Source organism: Suncus etruscus, chromosome 10, assembly GCF_024139225.1.
Source record: "Suncus etruscus isolate mSunEtr1 chromosome 10, mSunEtr1.pri.cur, whole genome shotgun sequence".
Classification (NCBI taxonomy): Eukaryota; Metazoa; Chordata; class Mammalia; order Eulipotyphla; family Soricidae; genus Suncus; species Suncus etruscus.
The window spans coordinates 59,744,591-59,761,584 of NC_064857.1; positions in this window are offsets into that span (position 1 = coordinate 59,744,591).

Consider the following 16,994-nt stretch of genomic DNA (forward strand, 5'->3'; position numbering starts at 1 on the left):
CTACTCTAAGAGAGGGGTCTTGAATTCTTAAAATAAATATGAAGATGCTTTTGAAAGTCATCAATTTTTGCCTCCTGTATTTTGAAGCTCAGTTTTAATTATATACTCACCTAAGTTTGTTATGTTTCTTAGAGAATTAATATTTTATTTCAGAATGTTCGTATATTTTCAGTAATTTTTCTTGTTCTGAAATCAATGTAACAACTTACCTCATGTTGGCAAGTTGTGAATGGCTTCATTGTCTCTTCCCATTTAGTTTTAGTTATCAAAATACTTTAATATATTTCTTTTTAGTGCAGAAAGTATATGGGTCTTCCTTTACTTTCTCATCTCACTGCTGGGCTCTTTTAAATATCTTTTTAGAACATTTATGTCTAAAACAAATATTGATGAAGGTGGTTTATAATATGAATGTTAGGTTATGGAAAAAGTTTAAAGGACTAACACATATGCTTTGTATGTAGGAAGTCTGAATGCAATCTCTGGCATCATATTTGTCCCCTGAGCACCACCAAGAAAGACTATCCCAGTAAATCCCCTCAGCTCCACAGAGTGTGGTCCCAAATAGTTTAATGTCTTGTTCTATTTTCTACTTATTGTAGCATTTTTCTTCCTTAGCTCTCATTTTTAGTGAATTTCCTTATGATTCCATTTAATCTCTTATATTGCTTGTCTGTTTGAAATTTTAAGATTGCTGAGGCCTGCAATATACATTTTTTAATTAGCTGGAAAGCACACCATACAATTCTCTGCCTCTCCACATACAGTGAAATGATCATAGAATAGTTTATTCCAATCATTCCCTATCACGTCTTAATTTTCTTCCTGGTTCAGTTCATTTACCTTTAGGCTGTAATTTTGCTGAAGACACTTGCCTCTCTTTATATGACTGAACAAAAGTTTCTCTGAAAAATCACCTATATCAAAAAAATTGATTAATAAAATAAATTGATTTATTCTTTCTCAATTTCTTGCAGTAATAAGGAGGAAATTAATTGCAATGTTCTGCAATTATTGCTCCAAATTGTAACTGAACTTAGATTTTACGTTATATGTCAAATCTAACACATCAAGCCTTTCTACATATGTTCCTAATGACCACAGAATGTTGTGTCTCAAATTGTCCTTGTTTTTATCTGAAATTCATATCAACTCCAAAGATAGCCTAAATGCACCAGGTTTTAAAATAGAATTTACTGTGTCCTTTATTTCATTTCTTAATGTCTCCTTATCTTTTAACAGGGTAAAAGCTCAAAGGACTAGAGTACAAATTTTCATGCAGGATACCTGGGTTCAATTTCCTAGTATCACTGGGAATGGTCTATTTCCTCCAAACAGACTGTCATATCTGCCCAGAGTTGAAATATTTTTCAATTACTTGGTTACATATGCACTACTATACTGGTCTTCATTAGTCAAGCCCTCCTAAAACAGTGCTTCTCAATTATTTTCTGTCATGCCCCCCTAGGAAGAAGAAAACATTTTTCAAGCCCCCCCACGACTGTAAATAGTATCTTTATTAAAAAAAACTTTAACCTGCAAAGCAAAAATATATAAAATAATTTGAGCTGATTTTTTAATCAGAGGTCATGTCTGAATTAATGGCTACAATGAGCACGTTTTGCAATGCATAGCTTTTCGAAGTGGGGTTTGAAACAGGACACAGCAACTCTCAGCTCCAGAGACATACAGAGACATAAACAAGGGGCTTAGCTTGTTATGACAGTGTTTGCCGAGGTCAAAGACCCCTTTACGGTGCCTCGCACTCCACGTGGGGAGCACACTCCACTATTTGAGAACCACTATCCTAAAATCATTTGTCCCTCTATCATTAGTGCATTAGCTAACGTATATTTGGGTATGTTTTAAGCATTTCCAACTTCTAGGTCTAAAATCTTATATTTTTCCATGTAGCATTAACATCCTGCTTTTGCTTCTTCTTCTTTTTTTTTTTTTTTACAACACTTTAGAAGTAAAAAATATTTTTTCTTGTAAGCTCCTTACTGGCTCCAGATCATTCTAGACACTTTTGCTTCATTTTAGCTTCAAGCAGATTTTGCTAAGCTTTCTGTGGAGGGCAAGTGCTGCCCTATCACTTCAGAGCTGTCCAGAAAGTGGTTCTTTCTCTTCACGATCACTTCCGGAGGTCAAGTCATACTTGTCTTTGTAGATCCAACATTGACTTGACTTTCTTTCCCTAAGACCAATTTTCAGTAACTTGAATGAAAGATGATTGGAACAACTGAGGTCCATTCTTCTTGCTTCAAAGACTCTAACAGGTCATTTCACCTGAGACCATGGAAACTGTGACATCAGATTCAGTGGCAAGTATCCAGGGCTTCTGATTTTAGCACATACAAATCCCACCATGGAAAAAATGGGATTTCTGAGCAAAGCTAGAGGGTTTTTTCTTGCAATTATGTCTCATATGACATAATAAGAAGTCAAATTTTCTCCTCTGACACACAAAAGGAAGAGATTTATGTCTCGTGGCAGGCTCTGACCTGACATAGAAGCCCTGTGACTGGAGCCACACATTACACTAGCTTGGGTGGGACAGGTAGCTTGTGACCACCATCTCCTCGAAAATAGCATGTCAGAGTTTAATGAAAGGTGAGTACCAGGCACTGACATTACAGATTTTCTAGGAGCAGAGGGCTGGTCACCTAGTCTTCAAATATGTTCATAACCCTCTTTCTCCATTCCACATTAAATCTGTAGAGAAACCTGAACAACCTATGTAGACTTCAATAATCACAATGATTGGATTGCTCATTTTCTGCCTTTCAAAAATAAATAGAGGAAATGTATGTCATATCTGGTCCTTTGCCAACAGCATCTGAGAAAATGAATGTTCTGCCTCATGAATTGAGGGAGAAAATAAAAATGAATGGTACCAGCACCAAACAGCCACCAAACATTGACTGGAGCTAAAAAGTGATCAGACATAAACATAAACATCAGACATAAAAACCAAACCCAAAGTCAACAATAAGTGAATCAATACCCTATCTACAACAAGCTACACAAAGGGGAACAGTTACACTAGCATTCTGGGTTGGGGAGCAAAAGAGGGAGATATGGGACACATGGAGGGAGGACAACCCTGGTGGTGGAAATGGCCCTAATTCATTGTAACTATGTACCTTAAATATTACTGTGGAAGATTTGTTATTCACCTTTGGTTTTTTGTTTGTTTGTTTGTTTTATTTTTTTGTTTTTGGGGCCACACCCATTTGATGCTCAGGGGTTAACTCCTGGCTAAGCACTCAGAAATCGCCCCTGGCTTGGGGGAACCATATGGGCCGCTGGGGGAATCTAACCGTGGTCCTTCCTTGGATAGCTCCTGCAAGGCAGACACCTTACCTCTAGCGCCAACTCGCGGGCTCCTGTTATTCACCTTTGGTCACAATAAAAATTAATTTTTTAAAAAAATAATGTAAATAAGGTGTTAAAGTTATGACAGATCGATTCCCAGACTATGCTGTTCTCTGAAGAGCAGGAAGTGACAATGCCAGAATTTAGCCTGCAAAGACAGAAAGCCACGCAACAGGCTAAAATACAATCATTTTTCCTAATCTGGGAGAGTCATTCTTGCTAATCTCTAAGTGCAAGCACACACCATTCTGGTGAAGAGTTGGTGTTAAAACATTGTAGGTCTGAAACTCAATCAATAACTTTGGAAATCATTGTCTTAATACAATTTTTTAGCATATACCACTTGGCACTCTGCCCTCTCTTTTGTTACTCTGGGTGCCCCAAGTGGTAGAAATCAAAATGAAAAATGGCAAGATTTGGTCTCTAAATCCAAGCCACTGGTAACTTTCCAGCAATGGGAAAACACATGTCTTTAAAGTGGACAGGAAGACATTAGAATATATCTTTAAAATCTCTCCTTCTGTAGTCATTTACCTCTACAATTTAGAGGGAGAAAAGAAAATCATTCCACTACCTTAAGGATTCATTTGTTGTGAGATATTCCAGGATTGAATCCTTGAGGAATGGGAATCTGAGACTCCTTTACTGATTCAAGCAGCTGAAAAACTTTGGGTCCAGTTCATTTCCTACCTGGACTGAGATCCACTGATAGATTCATTAAGTTCAGGTTACCATGGCAACAAGTCATTATTTCCAAAAGTAATTTGACACATCTCAAGACTCTGGCCCTTCTCTATTTCTGTAACAGTGCTACAAAGCATTAGCTCACTTTAGAAATATTTCTAGTCAAGACAGCAGGGGAAAGTTACAATATTTTCCTTCAAGCCTGCTAGTCCTACAGAAAGTTTAATTGAGATTTTTAATAAAAAAACAGTCTATTGGGGCTTAAATCGTATGGAGGTCACATTTATTTTTGAACCTTCCAGGCTTTGTAGAAAAAAATACCTAAATGATTCATTGTTTTCCCCCAATTAAAAATGATGGCATAAAAATGTAAACCACTATTAACCCATTTAGAACTGTATCTCATATATTATTTATAATAACAAATCACTGTATTGGCTCTGGACTTTGTGACAAGTCATCTGAGCCAGTTTATCTACACTGAATTATCTGACAATCTTCCTTTTACCTTCAAGGCTTAGAGGTTGATAAAGATTGGAAGGAATGTTATAATGTTTGAATTGTAAAGAATGGATTTTCTTGGCTCTCAGAAGTTGCTAGGTGTCAAAGACAATCTAGGATACAAGAAATAAACTCACTAAACCACTGGGTGAAAGACACTATACCAGATTATTTTTGTAATAGTTGAATTTTACCCACAAGTCTCTGATATTACTGGTGTCTGTTTATTTCATACATGTATATAAGTGGATTTAATAAAATAAATACATTTTATGATAAATGAGAGTGATATAATTTAATTTTACTATTATTGTTATTAATAATGTAGTTCAGGTAACATGGTAAAAAGAAGTGTTTAAAATTATGGTATTTATGTACAAAGTAGCAGCATCATTTCCCCAACAAAGTACACACAGCCTTCCATCACTGCCCCTTGGTCACCTCTAGTTTGACCTTCATTTTCTTCTCCCTTCTCCCTCCTAGTTGTTAATCAGCATTGTGATCCAACTCCAAGGGTTAGTCATTGTCAAAAACTGTTTTGTATTTCACAGATGAGGGAGATCGACTGGTTTTTGTCCTTACTATGACTTATTTTGCTTAATTTTGATAGCCAGAGGATTCATCTTTGCTTACAGTGGCACAGTCTTCTGTCAAATATAAAGATCACAGCATCTTTGCCCATGCATCTGTCATGGACCAGTGAGATTCCTTTCATGCCCTACACTGCACTAATTGGTTTGCAAACATCTCTTCAACTAAGCTCTCATGTCTAGAATGTAGAAGTCAATCTGTGGAATTACTAGTTCATATGGAAATTCATCTCTGATGTTTTGGAGAAATTTCCCACTTATTATCCATACAAGCTCAATAAGATGATAGTCCCACTAACAGTGTTCTATCTATCCATGAACACTCACTGTATCCTGCCTGTTTCTTTTTAAGTCATTCTAACTAGTGTAAGACGTTATCTTACTGGTTTTATGATTTGTGTTTTCCTGATTATACATAATGATGCACACTTTTTCATATGTATAATGAACATCTTTGGAAAAGGAAGTTCATCTCCATTTTTAAATGAAGTTTTTATTTCTTTTAAGTTTTGTAATACATATACAAATATTTTTACTATGAGTTTGAAGAGTCTCACTGTACTTTAAAATCACAGTTTGTGTTATTATAGCTTTCCTGCACAATTTAAAGTCAGGAAATGCACTACCTCCCATCTTATAATTTTTCTTATCTTAGTTTGGCTATTTTGGGAGCTTTAGAATTTCATCCAAATTTTAGTACAGTGTGTTTTAAGTTCTTGAAAAATGTCATTTTTATTTTGATTAAACTGCTTTGGTCATTTTGCCAAATGTTAATTCCTCAAAATCATTGAATACGATCCCATTACTTTTGGGAAGGGGGGTTTGGGTCACACCTGGTGATGCTGAGAAGTTACTTCTGTCTACATGCTCAGAAATCGCTCATGGATTGGGGGAACATACGGGCATTAGGGATCGAACCGAGGTCTGTCCTGGGTCAGCTGCATGCAAGGCAAATGCCCTACCACTGTGCTATCACTCCGGCCTTTCCCATTACTTTTCTGCTTCTATTTATTTCAATACTGACTTGAGTTTGACTTATAAATCATCCACTTCATTAAATAAATCCTTAATTATCATTGATATTTTAATACTATTTCAAATGAGGGCATATTTCTTATTTCTTTTTCTTCTAGTTAATTGTTTGTCTATAGAAATGCAATCAGTATTTTTGTATATTTATTGTGCTGTCAGATTTTTTCCATAAAGGTTTATTCTTTCTAAGAGTTTTAATGGCATCTTCTGAGTTTTATGTAATATTACCAAGTCATCTGCAAAGAGTGAGGATTTCTTAATTACCTCTTAAATAGATGGAATATGTAAAATTTATACTTTAATAAACTTGAAAAAGAAACAAGGCTAAGAGATGAATAAATAATTTCTGAATATTTACAATTCTTTTTTCGTAATTCTCTCATCTTTGAAATTACTTATGACTGTTATTTCATAAACTATATTTCATAACTACATATACTACATATTTGTCTCTCCTTTCATTCAAAGTCTCCAATATACCCACTAATCTTCCAGCCATACAACAACCAACCATCTAGTCAACTTTCATTCACTGATTATCTTTATAAATGGAAACAAGATATCCCTGACATCATGGGCAAAGACAAAAATTTTAATATTTTCCAAACTTTTTTTTGAGAAATTTTTATTTTTACCAAAGTAATTTAAAAATCTTTCACAGTAATATTTTAGGTACATAGTGACATTTAATCAGGGATATTCCCTTGTCCTCCCTCTACCCCTGTTCCCAGCATGCATCCCATATACCCCTCCTTTGTCCCCTGGGCTGCTAGTATAAGTAATCCTCTTTGTGTATAGCTTGATGTACATTCGGTATCTTTATGATGGATATACTTAAGCAATGATCTTGATTTACTCTTCTACATTTTTGATAAAATGTTAATATCATCTTCCTTTGAAATGAAATTTGCACAGAGAATTATAATGAACAAATAAATAAGAAACTGTTAGGTTACACCCTATTTTACCCAACACAAAGATCACTCATGGTTCCTTTGTATCTGTTTGTTTACAACTTAGTTTTACCCCAAAAAGTTGGTCTTACATGTAAACCTGGGTGGGAATGGCTCAGGATAGCCTGAGCTATCTATACTTACTCTGTCCTAACTTTCCCACCCAATGGTGGTCTCTGTACTCAATATAAACCACAATTCTGGCAGGCAACTGACTCTCTATACAAGGTAAAAGATTGCTAGACTATATGTATTTCACCCTCAATGTGGTTTGGATTATTTCATGAGCAACCCTGATTCAGGCTCGTTCACCCAGGATTGTAAATACAGCATATAGGGCATATTTACAGAAAACTAATGAAATAGAAGTTATTTAGTGGAAGATAAAAAAAATCTTTGATTTCTTAAACATAGTGGCATCACATAAAATTTGCATGAGTAACACATTAAATTTATTCTTTTTATTTGAACATGTATGTCTATTACAAATGTACAGTTTCTCAGAAAAATGTTTGCCCATGTAGTGTTTATCCTGTGAAATAACATAGCAAAATGATTTTAATTAAAATATATACAAATTTAATATATTAGCCTAAAATAAGTGAGGAACACCAACCATAGCAGTGAATAGTATTGTTTCTTCTAATATAAAATTCTTCAATTGGCAAAAAACATGAAAATAATTATTGTGGAAAGTGTAAATACTGACCCAGAAAAGTCAGAAAAGTTAGTACTGATCCATAAAAGTCTCCTGTCTACAAGAATATCTCATAAAGAGCAGAATTTCTTTATATTAAGTTGGGCCTCTACATGAACACTCAAGTGCTTTAGTTTTACTAATTTACTATGTAGATAACACTATCCTGCTTCCATAACCCTTTACAAAGAGAAGGGAATCTGGGTCCAGAGATATAGCACAGTCGAGAGGGCATTTGACTTGCATGTGGCAGACCTGGGTTCAGACCCTGGGATCCCATATGGTCCCTTGAGTGTGCCAGGAGTAATTTTCTAAGAGTAGAGCCAGGAGTAACATGTGAGTGCTTCCAGATGTGACCCAAATAAAAAAAAAGAGAGAGAGAAAGAAGGGGAACAGTAAATTGTGTCTTGAGGAGAAGAATAGCTATGTGCTAAATTTAGGAGTAAAGTATAACTTGTTGAAGTCAGTAACTTATCTTTCAGATGTAGAACAATTGAACAAAGCATTTGAGAAGTTGACGAAATGCCTCTGTAGTACGGCTCTTTCATAATTTTTGAAAAGTGCCACACTCTATTAAATACACTTCATTAAAACCATGCAGCTTCAAAAGGGGCCCTGTGTTTCCATCTGTGCCTGCTGGAAGCATGCCCTTGAATACTGAGTAACAGATGCTCCATGGAATCTTCGTAAAGAAAACCAACTTGTCATTGCTACTGTGATGAAGACATATTTCTGTGTCTCTGAGTTCTACAATTAAGAATCTCATATGTGAGAACTGAACAAATACTTTTTACACCATATCTATTTCCATTGAGGCATCAACAAAATTTATATTATATCAATTAGCTTTATATCCAATAAGATTATATGCATGGACTTTGTATAGTGCAGGTACCAGAAATAAAATTTTGGTATGTATCACATAAAATATAAGCAATACAGATACCAATAACTTTATAGATAAACATATGGATAGTCCTAGTAACTGAGTCATGATTTTTATAAGAAATCTTTCTCTTCATTCCTGACATCTTTAAAGAAAAGTGAATGATAGTCTTTCACATGTGTCTTAGGAGACCTATTGAACAGAATCCCTTTTGCGGAGTATTCTTAAAAATTCTTATTCTTGATAAGACCATATCATCATAAGCTGGGGTCCTCAGATTGCAGAAGGAGATGCTTCTACTAAGAGTAAGAAGTCCCAGCGCACAATGCACCTAGAATTGTAGTTTCTTGGTTTTCAGCCTCTTCTCATGGTTTTCCCTAAAGACTCAGAAGTAAATTCTTCTAAGGTTCAAGTTTGCTTCAGATGCAGTTATTTGTCTCCAAAAAACCCTGATAGCACTTTTTGTCCCTTTTATTGGGTTTACATGTGTGTGCCCTTATGCCAGGAGTCAATTGCTCAGTTTCCTCTCAATGACTAATAGGCTGTGTAGTGTTGTACAGAACTGAGATGACAATAACTTCAATATCTGGGTAGAAAAAGGGTGTAGCAGAGAAATCAGTAGGAATTATCCCTCAGTGATGATGATAGTACGAGCTACTTCTGGGGTTTTGTTCATTCATTCCTTCTTCCATTCAACAATTATTAATTTACTGACCACCAAACAATTGTCCCACACTATTCCAAGTAATGTAAATTTAATCAAAAGCAGAGTACACAGAAGCTATATCTTCACATATTTTCACTATGATAGGCAGATGATGAAAGGAAATCAAAGGGACAGCTAGAGAAATATGTGACTGGAGTCACTTCAGTCTCTACATTAATTTCATAGGGTATTTGGATCTTAAATAAATTATTTAAATAGGGAGCTTCATCCTCCTCATCAACAAACAAATAAGGTGTGATAGTTTCAGGTGTTATGGATTTTTCTGAAATAACTTGGATTTATTAATAAAAGTATAGGTAGAAAAAAGGAAAAGAAATAACAAGACATATGGTAAACCTCAGGCAGACTGAATAGTACTTTCAACACTGGAATAAATCTATATGCAGAAAAGGAATTAATTTTCTCCTCTAGCAGTCACACTGAAATCTTTTATTGTGACAGATGCAACCAGCTCATTTAACCAATTCTTAACTTTTCTTATTCAAATTCTATTATAGATCATTAAAAACAATCAAGAAGAATTAATATCATCTTTTAACTATAATTTACCATGGCAACAGGGTTCTGAAGGTCACTGGGAAGGGTTTGCTTTCATAGATATAGCATGCTTGTCTTTTCTTTCATTATGATTGATGTCACAGTCAGAGAATCACAAGCTTCGAGACTCTGACTTAGATGTTGATATTCCAACATCAGGAACAAGGGAGCAAGGGTCCTCCAGGTTCCTGGTTAGAAGAAAAACATTAACTCATTGTACTTATTCTCTGAGGTTTTAGTTTTTAACAGCACTTTGTTTTTATTCTATACACTTTATTTTTATTCTATATACTATGAATTCCTTTCTAAATCTTCCAGCATTGCAAGTCTGAAGAAAATTAATATTTTTGTGATATTATATACAACTGTTTTGATAGTTTCTACTTTTTGAGTAGTGGATAAGAAATAGATCTTTAGAGATCATCATGGTTCTCATGGCAAGAATCTAAGAAATATTCAATTTGTCATTTTTAAACTTTAAGTTAATCCTCATATTATTTACTGAAAAGGGATGACAAAGGAAAGCGTTGTTTTATTAATTAATCTTCCTTTCTTTTCTTTTTGTTGTGGGGTTACGTTCGACAGTACTCAGATATTATTCCTAGTTCTGTTAAGGGATCACTCTTGGTGTGCTTTGGGGATTATATGAGATGTCTAGCATCTAATCTGGGTAAGCCACCTATAAGTGAAAAATAATATCCACTGTTCAATTGCTTGAGCCCACAGGAAAGGGTGTTTTAAATATTATCTTATTGTCATTATTGTCTATTCTTCAATATATAGATTCATGTAGTATTCGTTTTTCAATGTTTTACTTTACTCACCTCGCATAACACAAGCTTTATCCATCCTGTCTCATATTATAGAATCTCCTTCTTTTAAGGCAAATAATACTGCATTGTAGGTGTATATCAGATTTTCTTTATTTATTCATTTCATGGATGTCTAAGGTATTTCCACTACTTGACTCCTAAGATACAGCTTCAATGAGACTTAGCACTTTAAGGTCTCTTCGACATTCTGATTTAGCAAATTCTATGTAGGATTTCTGGACCATTCAGTCTTCTACTTTTAATCTTGGTTGGCATATCTAGCAGCTTGTAATCTTCTCCCTTGTATACTAGATCAATACTTACCCAAGCGGTTCCTGGTGCCCTCCCAGAATATTTTAAAGGGGGTCACAGTAAAAAATAGAAACTACTTAAGTGTTTTTAGTCAGGGCCTGAGGAGATCAACATGGAGAGCAGGTTGAATCCATAAAGGAAAGAGAGTTGTACAGAAAGGAGCCACAGGCAGCAAAAGACTGAAAAACAACAGGCTAGACTAGAGTTGGCAACTCAAACCCTCAACTCTTATGACATAGGTATTCACTCTTTGGGAAACACTCAAGAAATGGAGAAATAACATCAAGTCTCTTTCTTTCCTGATTGATACTGAGAGCTTTGAGGTCATTTTATGAATCTATGTAGAGACAGAAAGAATATGTCCTAAATTTTCCCTGTTGCACGCTGTATCTCATTTCCTTTTCTCCAGCAACACACGAACTCTTTATGGAGTCTTTCAATTATTTGCAAAGGAATTTGTCTATGAACTATTTTTCCATGTGTATGTGTTAGTGGGAAATTAAAAAAATAAAGAAATTTTCAGAAAATTACTCTGTCATCTTGTTTGACATCACACCACCGGGAAAATGTTTTCCAATTCAAGCTGGTAATTTATAAATGAATGACCTTGAGAAATGTGATTCATTCATTGGAGCATAATTCCTAATAGAAAAAATCTTCTAACTCATCTGTCAACAGAGCTTACGCTCCTCTTCACACCTGGGTTGCAAGATTTCTTTATCATGGCTGGATGAGAGCCTTAGCTGGTGACATTCCTCTCCACTGTGTGAGGCCACATTCCCCTTTCCATCTACAAAAGATCATAATACACTAGTTGAGTTCAACTACAAAATTTAGTTTGGCAATGACATTTTTATTCCCAGAGAATTTTTTTAATTAAAAAAAGACATTTTTATCATATGTCTCCATTAACCCAACAATAGTGCCAGTTGACAAAAAAAATCTAAATAAAAATGGCCAAATAGTGACAGCTTGAAATCTAGCAAAGCTTAGCACCATTTCTGCTAATTGCTGCTACTGCAAATTAATGGGAGCCTTTTGACTCTCTCGACAGTGGTTATGCAACTTTATACAGATGAAGAACTCGAGGCAGAAGCTAACAGATGCAATCATTAATATGCGGCTGCAGAAGCTTCAAAGCTCGGAGTTCTGTCTTTCCCCACCTCATTATCTGTCTCATTGCCAAAGCAGATCAATAATAGTCTCCCATCTATGATACAGTGAACGATTCAGTTTATACAAGTTGGAGCTCTATTCAAGTTTGAGATGCAAAAATTCAATTGCATTCTCTGAGAAAACATCCCTTTTATCCTCAAATCAGTTAGTTTAATTGTTGTTGTCGTTGTTAAATATTCTGAAATTAAAATTATCTTCTTTTTTCATTTTTAATTCCATTTCAGGAGTTAAGTTCTCAAGTTTATATGGAATAACTTCTTTGTTATTTCATTGCTTCTGTCATTTATTTCATTAGTTGTTAATAGTGTATTTACTGAATTTCATCACATAATCATCACAGATTTTTGTTTGGGAGTTATACCCAGCAATGCTCAAGGCTTAGTCCTGGTTCTTCCCTTAGAGACCATTCCTGGCAGGCTCAAGGGACCACATAGAGTGCCAGGAATTTAAACCCAGGTCAGCAGCATGCCAGATGAGTGTCCTACTTGCCAAAATATTCCTCTGGCCCTCATCACAGATTTTAAACACTTAAAAAATAAGTGCAACCATTATGTGAAGCTTTATAAAATCAAATTTACAAGTATTATGTAAAAGTAAAGTATTATGTTAATGCAGTAAAATATGATAAACATTTCAACTGATATATTCACAGAGATCTAATTAAAAATGTATTCCTGGACTTTCACATGAAACTTAAACTGTAACATATATCCAGAATGTCTTTTATTATATTCACTTAAACGAATCTAGTTACTCATACTTACAGTAAGAGAAGTTTACAGTTTAAACCTCATAGCATTTCTCCAAATATTTAGAATATTTCATATTTTCAGGAATATTTATAATAGCACCAATCTTACTGTAAACTTACTACTGCTTTAACATTTCCACCATGAGTGCCTAGTTTTCTTCATAATCAAACCAAAGTTCCTTCTATTATGCCATCAGCATCCTATGTCACCCTAAAATCACTGATCACAGATCTCCAGCTTCACTCCCATGGATAATGTCTAGTCCATTCCTTTGTGTCTTCAGAGCCAAGGTCAATATAAGAACAGCCACTGGAAAGAGGAAGTTGACACCAATTGTCCAAGTGGCTGGGGACAGAGTGGTAACTAGAAAAACAGAGCCCTGTGCTTTGTGATAGTTTTCTGGGAGTCAGGTCTTTATTTTCTGATAGTAGAATTTTGTTGGAAAAAATTTAGGATGAATCGGTTTGGTTCCATGGTGTCTTTATTGCTGTGGTGCTTTGGAGGATTTTTGTTTGTTTGTTTGTTTGTTTGATCTTTCTTGTATTGTTGTTATATTTTTTCCTTTTCCCTTTCTTTTCTTAAATTGATATTTATAGCCTCTAACCTTGATGGCGAACCTATGGCACGTGTGCCAGTGGTGGCACGCGAAGGCCTTGGCAGCTGGCACTCAGGAAGGAGTACGCAATTAAGATATGCAGCATGGCAGGAGACGAGTGTGCCAGTGTCTGCTTTGCAGCTCACCTGGCAACAGGGCCAGACTGACCATTGGGAGGACCAGGCATTGTGTGGCAGTTTGGGCACTCGGGCTCAAAAATGTTAGCCATTACTGCAGAGTCTAGAAGGACTCCTTCTGTTTTTTTGCTTGTTTAATTTTTTGTTCCTCCTTTTTCTTTTGTTCTTTCCTTCAAACAGAACCACATAACTCAAACCATCTTGTTCTGCCTCACAAATTGAGGGGGAAATATTGGAGGGTACCAAGACTAAACAGTCATATGAACATTGAGTAAAAATAAAAAAAATAATCAGACTTAAACACCAAATCCAAAGCCAACGACAATAGACTCGATACCCAATCTACAACAAACTAGGCACAGAGGGGACCTCTTCTACTAGCAGCCTTGGAAGCTAAGAGGGGAGAATATGGGATGCATGCTGGGAACAGGGGTGCAGGGAAGACAACATTAATGGTGGGAATGCCCCTGATTCAATGTCACTATGTACCTAAAATATTACTGTGAAAGATTTGTAATCCACTTTGGTCAAAATAAAAATTATTATTAAAAAATAATAAAAATTTAAAAGGAAATTTAAAAAAATAATAATAATAATTTAGAATGATTTCTTATTATTATGTTCAAGCAGCAGTATAGATAGAAGTGCCATTCACTAACACTTACTGTTTCTAGAAATTCCCTGCTATTTTTAAATATCCTTAAATGCTAGAGAGATAGGACAGGAGGAAAGAGCCTTGCCCAATATGCAGACATCTCTACTACACATAGTACCCCCAAACCCACTATTAGTGATCACTGATCAAAGAAAGCCCTGAGCATCATCAGGTGTGGCCTCCAGATCCTCTTTCCACATAAAAATAAGTACATTTATTATAAGGAGTCTGGTAATGGGCATTCTCTACAAATGTACACACTTGGATTGAGATAAACTGGGGGGATAAAATAGAAGTTTGATCATAATAAACTGATTATTTTCAGGGCTAATCATACCAAACAAAATGACAAAGTCTTTGTTTTTTGTTTCACATCACAATAAAGTGTTCCTTCTATATCAAAATATAACTAAAGAGAGCTAGATAGATGTAATGCAATAAAACTGTCAAATCACCAGTGGGGGGGGGGGCAGGAATAAAAGAAAGGCCAAATAAAAATTCTTGGCTCAAGGAACACTCTAAAAGCAGCTGCCAGGTGCCCCAGAGCAAATGCTAAGATAAAACAAAATTTCTTTCCTGAGAAAAACCTTCCTAAGAGATAGAGCTATAGGCCAGATGCCCTGGTCAAAACAGAAAGGTCATTTTCTTAAGAAATTTAGCAAATATTGATGCAGGTCAGATAGAGCCAGTGGGGAAGCCGCAGGCAGGGCCTCAGGACCGGTTGGCTCTGTGGTCACCTGAGGAGAAAGCCAGGCACCCCAGAATCCTAGACTGATTCACAAATGTCCTTACTATAGGTTCCTCCCCAGGAGAGACTTTCCCCACTTAATGAAAATGGGGTGCTCCCTGCTATGTGTGTCCATAATGGCTTCATGGGTGTCAGTGCCAGACCTAAGTTCATGAGTCTATTTATCATCACTGACACCAACAAAGTCTTTCCTCAGTAACCTAAGTCCCCGGTTCTTTTCACGTTCCCTCACTTTTCTTCTTAGAGCTTCAACCGCAGTAGGAGTTTGTCAGTGAATTAATGGATCTGTGGGAGAAAGTAGGGGTGATAAAGAACTTTTCTAGAGTGGTGTCATCCTTCTCTGGGATCCTTCATGAACATTCCCAAGAAAGGTTGGCTTACTCCCAGGACAGCAACATTTCTGAGTTTCTGTAAATGGTCTCAGCTTCTCTTTTCTTTTCCTGCCCTGAGTTCAACCCATGAGAATGGCTTATGAAAGGTCACCTAGTAGAGCAAAACGGATGAGAAAAATGAAGTGTGGGAGAGAGCCTGGGGTGAGTCAAGTCCTGTGGGAGATGATGATAAATATGGTGTCGTGCTCAGAGGAGCCCCAAGACTGAACAAGGAAGCAGAAAATGTATGTGAAAGAAGAGAAAAGCAGCCAAACATATCAAGATGTCACAGAGCATGAATCTTAGGGAAGTTAATATGAGCTTAAACATTTTTAAGCGTTAGTATGGAACAACAGCTAAAGAGGCACCTTCTTGCCGAAAACATCTATACAAAAAGAGTTTTATACACACACACAAAAAAAAACACGCACACACACAAACACATTCTTGTCTACACCTAATTATTTCACACAAAACAAACCTAAATTTCAAAATTTTAGACTTATAAAATGTACATTTTACCCCCTGATACTAATAATTAAGATACAGTTCTGGGGATGACATGAACAAAATGGAAAACCAATTAATGTAATGAATTTGATAAAAAAAAAACTGGAAAACAAATGAATAATGATGAATTAGCAATACATTAATATTCATTTATTTGGGAAAATAACAAAGTTAAAATGAGTTCCATATATATTGGCATTCTGAGTAATTAAAAAATGAGTGAAGAAGAAATAACTAATTGAATAAAAGAGTGATGAGCTAGACAGTGTGAACAGGGCAGGAGGCAACTTCTGTCTGTTTTCTGGCATAACCAAGAACAGAAATGTAGATAAAACAACTAGGGTTCACCTTTTTTGAAGTCTGGGTTTACTGATTCTCTCACATCCATGATGTATCTTAGTTGGTGCAGGAAAGGACTTAGAAGATTCATCTCTTTTTTATTTTAATTTATTTATTTAAAGAAAGTTTGTCACATAGTTGACATAACTGATCATAATACATTTGTTTTAGCTAAAGTGAAGTTATTAAAAGAATATAAATGAAATAGAAAATCTAAGAAATACAAAAAAGAAAAAATTATATGGACAAAAAGATGAAAAATTTCATTAGCAAGTATATTTGTGAAAATTATTGTATTACCAATAAAGTAATTAATACAATAGCAGAAGGTTTAGTAAGCTCCTTTTTTTAAAGCTAGGAGATACACTGAAAAGAGATGCTTATGGATGGCAGTTGTTTGTTTGCATAGGCAAAGAAAAATATGAGAGAAATCAAAAGGAAAAACCTTTGGCCTAAAAACAGGGGGACTTTACCCATGAAGTATTCTGGCATAATTCCAACTCCAGGCCCTAGGCATACTAGGTTGACTGATCCCATAGTCACCATCACAGTTGTTACTGTCAGGTTTCTGTAGTTATAGATCCTGGTTTCTGCACAGATCC